The following is a 9,592-nucleotide window of genomic DNA, read 5'->3' on the forward strand; positions in this document are numbered from 1 at the left end:
CAGTTTTGAGGATAGAGAGCAATAATTGGGCAAAAAAGATGTAGAATTAGCAGAGCTGCAAAACTTTTCTCTTTGATTTGTGAATTTATGTACTTAGACCCCCAAATTTTAACAACAGTAATTTTTTACATAATGCCTTAATAACGATACTTAAAAGTTTAAAAAAACTAAAATCGGAACTTATGTTATGTACAGTACTATTGGTCTGCTATCGATAGGCCAAATTTGAGCTCAATAGCTCCATTTTCGGCAAAGTTATGGCGACAAAACTGCTCAAAATGGATGACGTCCAATTTTGAACTCAATTTTTTAGCCGTTATAGACCACGGACAGTAAAACTTAGACCACCATTGGCTTTCCCATGGATAAGCTGCATCGAATAGATACCCCTTTTACGCAAAAATATCAACCTGAAGTTTGACTTTTTTACCTGACCTTGACCTGACCTCCCCCCTCAATGTAACCTAAACCAGCCCCAATGGTCGTCTAGCCAACACCATTGGATTGGAAATGTAAAACTTGCCATAAAACATGTATTACACGGTCCTAGTTTGGGCTCATATTTTGACCCTTAGTGTGACCTGACCTGACGTGTGACCTGACCTGGTATCAGAGACCTCTTTAAGCAACATATGTATTAGGCAACCGACGCTCTATCGATGATTTTCGATAACATGCCTTTTACTCGATGTTATAACGCATTTCCTAGGAAACACGTAAACAGTAAAAAAAAAAACGAGCTTTGACCTGACCTGTGACGTCATCGATGAACCCGAGCTCAATGAAACTACTTCAGTTGTCACAGTTTTTTAAAGGGATTTCGAACGCCGTTTGATTTTTGTAAATCCTTCCAGTAGTTCGGGAGGTACGGAGGGAGGGGGGGGGGGTAAAAATAGCCCCCTCCCACCAGGTCGCGTTACCTATAATCAGATACCCTACTTCTTCTCTTTTTTTTTTGCTAAAGGCTAAGTCGTTTTATTTATTTAGACAGTAGACAGAGAACGTGAAAAAATAATGACGAAATTTCAAATAAATGCAGTGTGACGTCATCGATGTCACACGGAGTTTACCGAATTTCACTTTTTTTCTACTAAAGCATTGTAAAATAACAAGCATTTGGTCATGTCAAAGGCAAGGTCACCAAAGGTCATTTAAGGCAAAATTTCGTAGATTTTCAGATCGTAGAGGAGAGTGGGGTGGGTTGTATCAGTTTTTACTCCGAGACCCATAACCTCGTAAGTATCCGTGATAAACTCATTATTTCCATACTATCCCCTTCCTTGATTCTTCTGCTTTTTTGTGCAAAGTAACTTTTCCGCTACCTCTACCAGTTTTTCTTCTACGGTCTGCCGAATAGAACAATGTTTTTGATACAACTTGCCCCATGGCTTGGGTGAGTTGTATCACATGGTGGGGTAATTTGTATCACCATTTCACGTTTCAGGAAGTGTGCTTGCTTCTGGATTTGAACATAACAACAACATTAAATGGGGTTAATACAATGTATAGGTATGCTCAAAGGCTTCACTTTATTAGACCAAACTTACGTCAATGCAATCCGAACGAAACATCAACAGACTAGACGCAAAAGTGGCCCGTTAAGAGCAAAGAAGCCAACACATTGTGCCGAAATGGAACGAGCATTGACTAGCTATGTACCTACAAACGCGAGCCAGGGCTTAGCTTTCGCGATCAAAAGCAACATACCCATACATACATACACACATACATGTTACAACATACCCCACCCGGCTCTGATACAAAATGTACCTAGCCGCCATCTTGGAAAAAAACATCCTCGTGCTCAAAAAACAGCGGACAGAGCTGGAGAAATCCGTTTTCACTCGCGCAGCCTTAGAACCTACCCTCACCACCGCTACGGAGATCTTTCAAATTCGTGCACATCTAAATGCCCAAAATACACATTTTCTTGCAACTTATTTTTTTAGAATGACATTAAAAAAACATAAAATCGGCTCTCACCTCGAGACGCTTCCACTCCAGCCACAAGACAGAAAAGGGAAAGATGGCGCCCGGAAAACCTCGTCGGCTGGTCGTGTCGCGAGCGCTATCCATTGGATAAGTTTGGCACAATTCGCCCTGATACAACTTGGACATGATACAACTCTCCCCGCTCTCCCCTATGTCGACAATTTTCAACAAACTGACGCATAACTCGGAAACCGAAAATGCTGCAGCGCCCCGAGAAAGCGCATTTAATACAAGATTACTTTACTAATAATCTAATAGCCCTTTAATTGCCAGTTTTTGGTTGTCAGTTTTAATAGCCGCATTTAATTAATATTCTTTCTGAATTGTTTCCTCGGATTTGATCTAAAGTCAACGGTTTTGTCTGCAGGGGCAAAAACTGCCAAATAGGTAGGTAGTCGATTTGTGCGGAAACGGGTTTTCTGCAATAACGTTTGACTCAAACCTCCACGAGCTTGCTTTTACCGGCATCGTATTTCTCTCGTCAAGACGCTTCGATTGAAATATAATTAGTCCTTGAAAGGTTAACTTGAAAAGTTGACCTCAAGTCAAGGTCGTGACCTGACCGGAAAAGGTTTTGCTACATTTTAGTCAATCCTTATCGTCGAGCTGAACATATCGGCGTTTCTATCAATCAATCAAAAGTTTTTTTTCGCGAAAAACTGTTAGATGCCTACCATCCGTGAACTGAAATGACCCTAGGGACTTTCAAAAAGGGTCACTGATGCCATAGTCCAGTTCGGTGCGTCATTTTTATACTAGTGCTTCGGTGTTAGAAGTGTTCAGAATGATATTCGTCCAAAAGCGGAGCCTTTTAATTTTCTCTTATTGACTTAGCAATGGAGCCGCTGCAAAATTGACCTGACCTTAGGTCAACGATATCAAACCAAGTATTTTTTTACATACTGTTGCTCTTTATGTCAATCGCTGAAAGTTTCAAAGCGATCGGTCACTCGGTGTAGCTAGGACAGGCATTTAAACCTTTTATGAGATGAGGTCACTTGACGTGACCTGGCGACCTGACCTTGATTGACCTTGGTCTGAAATTTTCACAACATGTGCAGAAAAATGCATGATAAGGTGAACCAAATTGGCGGTACTCGGCTCGGTGCCACCGTTATTGAGCTATTCGCGAAAAACCGCAGGGGCTGTTCAACCCCTAGCAGGGCGCGGGCTATTCTAATAAAAAGACACTTAATTCCATCTTTACAAAAATATACCGAAATGAAAAATATACCGAAAGAACAGCTATACTTTGATAAGTACATACGTAGATAAGAATATAATATTCGTTTCCACTTCCAGCCGGGAAGGTATGGCGGTACGGGCTAAAGTTATTTGTCTTCTGTGGCTCGTAGCTACCTATATCAAAATGATAAGCATTTCCGGCTAATGACTAGATATTTAACATATTTGTCTTTTCCCCTCGCAATTTCGCCCGCGCCCCGCTGGGCTATTCAGCCATTCGTGCCCCACTGAGGGGGGATGGGGCAGAGTCTGCCCCCTCCGTCTCACTTCGGAACCGATGATCGTAGAAAGACGGAGAGAAGGGCTATCGAAAGCGCTCATTACAGCGGATCTTTAGAACGTATTTTTTTGTTTGCTTAAAGCAGGTCAGAGGTCAGTTCAAGGTCAGGTCAAGGGTAAAAACTGCATGCTTCTACATTACTAGCCTTGGAGCCCAGTTGGTGAAGAAGGGACTGAAATTGCTCCCTAAACATGTTCTTAGGCCACCAAGACAAGATGCATTGCATACATTAACCCTCGCCGGCCGAGGGGGGGGGTGGGGCGGGTGCCGCCCCCCATAGGGTTTTTTCGCGATAGCTCCGAACACGCTGGCGATAGAGAGCTGAAACTTGGCATACCTGACCTTTGATCCAAGCCGCATCTTTTGACACCAACCGCATTTTTGGGTCAGGTCAGGTCACTGACCTATGACGTCATAAGTGAACCTCTGCATAGTCTTCAGATGTCGCAACTTCGCAACGCCCTCACTGCCAGAGGAGATGTCACAGTGAAATGAAACTTGCAGGATCTAGTATCCATTTTGAGTTCCACAACTTGTATATCTCGGATTTTTTCCTTAAGGTCATATGAGGTCAGGTCATTTTCGTGACCTCACCATTATAAGTCAATGGGGAATAATAAAAACTGCTATTCTGGCGCCGATAACGATCTCCAACTATCTCAAGCTCACAGAATCGTGATTTGATGCACTCCTTGCAAGGTTAGATGCGTCACTTTTGCAATGTTGACCTTGCGTGACGTCATTTATAACGTCATCAAGGTCATATTAGTTTTTCGTCAATAACTCCCGATCAAATTGAGCTAGCGAGTCGAAAAAGCCACCAATGGACTCAGGAAGACCTGCCGAATCGAATGATATGCGACTTGACCTCTTTCGACCAGCTTCGTGACCTGGGGGTGCTGACCTGACCTTGACCTGAGGTCAACACCCTAAGTTGACCTGACCCGAACAAAAAGTATATCATTCGACGCGCCTGAGCCAGGCGAACACGATGCTGCCAAAATCGCGGCTCTGCGGCCGTTTTTTGCGAAGTTATTCACCAAAAACTGAACCGTACCCTGGGGCACTTGACCTGACCTCAAAGGTCACCGGTTGACCTAGGACCTTAAAATCGGGTACCAATCTCTGCGTCTCGTAACGGCGCACACGCTCGTTTTTTCTGCGACGCGCTAGCTCCACCAGGGGCGAAACGGCGAGGGGGGTCGTACCCGCCCCCCTCGGCCGGCGCGTATGTAGAAAACCAATAGGTCCGGCGAGGGTTAACCCTCGCCGTTCGAGGGGGAGCGGGTGCCGCCCCCCATAGTTTTTTTTTCGCGATAGCTTCGAGCACGCCAGCGATAGAGAGCTGAAACTGGGCATACCTGATCTCTTTGATCCAAGCCACACCTTGCGACACGAACCGAATTTTCAGGTCAGGTCACTGACCTATGACGCCATAGGTGAACCTCTGCACGGCCCTCAGATGTCGCAACTTCGCAATGCCCTCATGGTGCCAGGAAAACTTTCACAGGGAGATAAAACTTACAGGATGTAGTATCCTCCAGAGGTCTCAGAACTTGTATATCTCTGATTTTCCTAAGGTCACATAAGGTCAGGTCGGTCACGTGACCTCACCATTAGGTATAAGACAATGGGGAAAAATTAAAACTGCTATTTTAGCGCCGGGAACGGTCTCAATCTATTCCAAGCACAGGAAATCCTGACTTGCAAGGCCCGATGCTTCACTTTTGCATTTTTGACCCTGCATGACGTCATCCATGACGTCACTAAGGTCATAAAAGTTTTTCGTCAATAACTCCCGATGAAATTGAGCTAGCGAGTCGGGAGAGCCGCCAATGGACTCAGAAAGACCTGCTGAATCGAATGATGTGCGACATGACCTCCTTTGACCAGCTTCGTGACCTGGGGCGCTGACCTGACCTTGACCCGCGGTTAACACCTCAAGTTGACCTCACCCGAACAAACAAATAGGTATACCTACCATTCGACGCGACTGAGCGAGGTGAACACGATGATGCTGAAATCGCGGCTCTGTATTCGTTTTTTTTTTTTGCAAAGTTGTTTATGAAAACTGAACCCGTGTGTTGGGTCACTTGACCTGACCTTAGAGGTCACCAGTTGACATGAGACCTTAAAATCGGGTACCAGTCGCTGCTTCTCGTAACGGCGCACACACTCGTTTTTCTGCGACGCTGTAGCTTCAGCAGGGGCGAAACGGCGAGGGGGGTCGTATTCGCCCCCCTCGGCCGGGGCGTATGTAGAAAACGAGTATGTAGAGTACAATATCATTCAAAAGTCAAGGTCAAAGTCAGGTCAGGTCAGGTCACCAAAAAATAAAATATAGAAAAAGACTTGTGCGACACATGTTTTATGGGTCATTTTATTCATAGAATTCAATAGGCACACACAATAAGTGATATGGACCACCTCTGGATGCATTTCAGGTCAAGGTCAGGTCAAGTGAGGCCAAATTTTGAAGTTGGTTGTTAAGGCCTAAAAAGGTGTCTATCTGATGCCGTTTTCACGGCGAATCGAATAGTACTATTTTTGTTTCCTTAGGTACTATGTCTAGAACTTCCAAAATAATCATTTTTCAAAAAGTTGTGTGTCGTGACGTTATTAAATTTTTGAATAACTCCCACATTATTGAACCGATTCTTCTAAAAATTGGTATGTAGGTGCACATAGGCCAATTCTCTGACATATATTCCGGTTTTTTCGATACACCCAAATTTTGGATTTTATAATTACTAGAGGTACAGGTTTACGCGATAACTGTATGTTTTGATATGTATGATTAACGGATGCATTAGTTTGGGTGTAGAAACTTTCATTTTTATTGGTATTATTTGTGTAGAACTGGGTAACTGCTTTTAATTGAACTGTAAAGTATGATGGTGATGCATGCGAGTTGTTCGAGCCCTTTGTAAGTCAATTCAACCCTACCCTACCCTACCCTACCCTACCCTACCCTACCCTACCCTACCCTACCCTACCCTACCCTACCCTACCCTACCCTACCCTACCCTACCCTACCCCTACACTACCCTACCCTACCCTACCCTACCCTTACACTACCCTACCCTACCCTACCCCACCCTACCCTACCCTACCCTACCCTTACACTACCCTACCCTACCCTACCCTACTCTACCCTACCCTACCCTACAATCCCCTACCCTACCCTACCCTACCCTACCCTACCCTACCCTACCCCTACACTACCCTACCCTACCCTACCCCTACCCTACCTCTACCCTACCCTACCCTACACTATCCTACTCTACCCTACCCTACCCTACAATCCTCTACCCTACCCTACCCTACCCTACCCTACCCTACAATCCCCTACCCTACCCTACCCTACCCTACCCCTAACCCTACCCTACCCTACCCTACCCTACCCCTAACCCTACCCTACCCTACCCTACCCTACCCCTACATTGCCCTACCCTACCCTACCCCTACCCTACCCTTACACTACCCTACCCTACCCTTACACTACCCTACCATACCCTACCCTACCCTACCCTACCCTACCCCTACCCCTACCCTACCCTACCCCTACCCTACCCCTACCTCTACCCCTACCCTACCCTACCCTACCCTACCCTACCCTACCCTACCCTACCCTACCCTTACCCTACCCTGCCCTACCCTACCCTACCCTACCCTTACACTACCCTACCCTACCCTACCCTACCCCTACACTACCCTACCCTACCCTACCCTACCCTAACCTACCTACCCTACCCTACCCTACACTGAGAAAAAAATTGACTCCATATGGGTCAAAACTCTTGAAAATGCTCCCCTGAAAACTCCTGAAAACCATCGATAACACCCTTTCCAGCAGAGTTATTGAGTGTGTTCTAGGGTAACTTTGAGCCTTCCTCATTTTGCGAAAGAGTTTTCAAGAGTTCTTTAATGGATGGCGAAATGACTCCATGTGTGACACCCCATAACTCTGTGACGCAACTCTCCATTACTCCCGAAAAACCTTTCCCGAACGTTCCGACAGGAGTAAAAGGGGAGTTACGAAGGGGTTTTAGCATACGTCGCGAGGCTGCCGGTGGCCGCCATCTTTTACGCGTAGTATACAGCACGTTGTGCGGGGCGGCGGGCGAGGTGTTAGTGAAGAGCGTGTTGACTTAGAAGGACCTGACCTATACAGTGACGGATAATTGGACCTTACTTTGGATTTAAAGGTAAGCTTAGCTGTATTTCTCATCATGCTTTTATAGTGCGAACTGTTATAATGCTGTGATTAGAACATATGGTAACCCCATGTTCTTGATGGGCTGGAATGGTCTCAGTAAGGGTAATCGATTTGTTTCGTTCCTGAGTGAGATAAAGATCGGAAACAGCATGCTCTGAGTTTCTAGATATTGGCAAATATCATACATTATTTCCCTCGAATAAATTGGAAAGTTAGGATTATACAAGATTTACACGTCATGGATCCTATTGTTATTGCCCAATTGTTTTAATATCCATGTCAATGACAAATATCAAATTTGAAGGGCTTTCAAAGCAGAGCCAGAAAATTAAACTATCTTGGCATAAAAGCCTTGATTTTCCTAGCCCCTATATATAAAAAAATCAGTTACCTACCACTGCCACTGCCCAATGAGGAAAACCACCGACAAACCAGAATGTTTAAATAAATTTTGTCTAAATTGTTGTATGTTTATTAGAAAGTAGTTCGTTGTTTAAGGTTAACACGGGTACGATATGCAGCGTAGAACGTCCTAAGCTTATTTTTAGCGACCTGCTCAACTTTTTGAGCGCTCAAGTACGTTTTATAGCATTTTCCTAATGTGTCTGCAACTAAGATGGAGGCTGTTAACTTGCCCTTAAGACTTTCACTGAAACTTAACTTTATCAAAATTGTAGTGCATAAAAAGTATGCTAACTTTGCAATCTTTTGCTTTCATTATTTTGACATCATGTGCCGAAATGCAGTATCAGTGCTAACATGTCAGGTCGCGTGTGTCTCGTCTCGTCCATCTTGTCTCATCTGCCTACCTCTCAGTCTCCTCCCTCATTTCTTCCTTCCATCTTTCCTCGCTTCCTTCCTCACTCCCTCCTTCCCCTCCCCTCTCTCACCCTTTCTTTCTCCCTCTCTCCCTCCCTCCCTCCCTTCCTTCCTTTCTTTCTTCCTTCCTTCCTTCCTTCCTTCCTTCCTTCCTTCCTTCCTTCCTTCCTTCCTTCCTTCCTTCCTTCCTTCCTTCCTTCCTTCCTTCATCCCTCCCCTCCTTCCCTCCCTCCCTCCTTCATTATTTCCCTCCTTCTTTTTTTCTGTCTCCTCTATTCCCTCCCACGCAATGTTAAGTGTACCTATAATTTCATGGTTATTAACATTTTGCAGGGGATGAGCTGGAGAGCCTGCATCGCATCCCGCAAGACACGTCGGAAGCCAACGGAGGCCCGCAAAATATCCATCCCACCATCGTGAAAGGAGAGCCGGACGAAGAAGACGCAGTATTCGTCGAGGCCCAGGAGGTGGTAGCGGCACCACCAGACCAAGCATTCCTGCTGTGGTAGACCGCCTTTTGGATTTTTAACGTCACAACTCGCGACCATGTAGCATATGGAGTGAGATCCCCGGAGAGCGTGCCGCGGCGGGATGTCGAAAGCGTTTGTCAATTGTTTAAGCCTCCCACCGCCCGGGACTATGAATACACATTTCTTGAAATATATTTTTATCTGTGCTTCGGTACACGAGCTTTGGGTGGTTCGCTATTCGTCCAATATTTATTTTCGAGGGGGGGGCTGGAGTGGAGTGATGGGAAGTTTGGGTGAGTTTGATGGGGAGTGACTAGAGGTCCTATACCATGAAGCTGTAAACGGAGTTTTGGGGAATAATGGAATGGAGTAATTGGGAGTAGTTATGAGGCAGTAAGAGCGTCATTGAGAGTAATGAAATGGAGTTTCAGGGAGTATGTTGTTTGTTTTGATAGGGTAAAGGAGAGAAATGAAGAGTTTTCTAAAACGGTAGGGAGAGTTGCAGAGAGTTTCTCGAGGGAATTTTTGGGGTGTAATGGAGAGTTTTGGAGGGGGTGTAATGAGGAG

This window comes from Amphibalanus amphitrite, unplaced genomic scaffold, assembly GCF_019059575.1.
Source record: "Amphibalanus amphitrite isolate SeventyFive unplaced genomic scaffold, NRLGWU_Aamphi_draft 000556F_arrow, whole genome shotgun sequence".
Taxonomy (NCBI): Eukaryota; Metazoa; Arthropoda; class Thecostraca; order Balanomorpha; family Balanidae; genus Amphibalanus; species Amphibalanus amphitrite.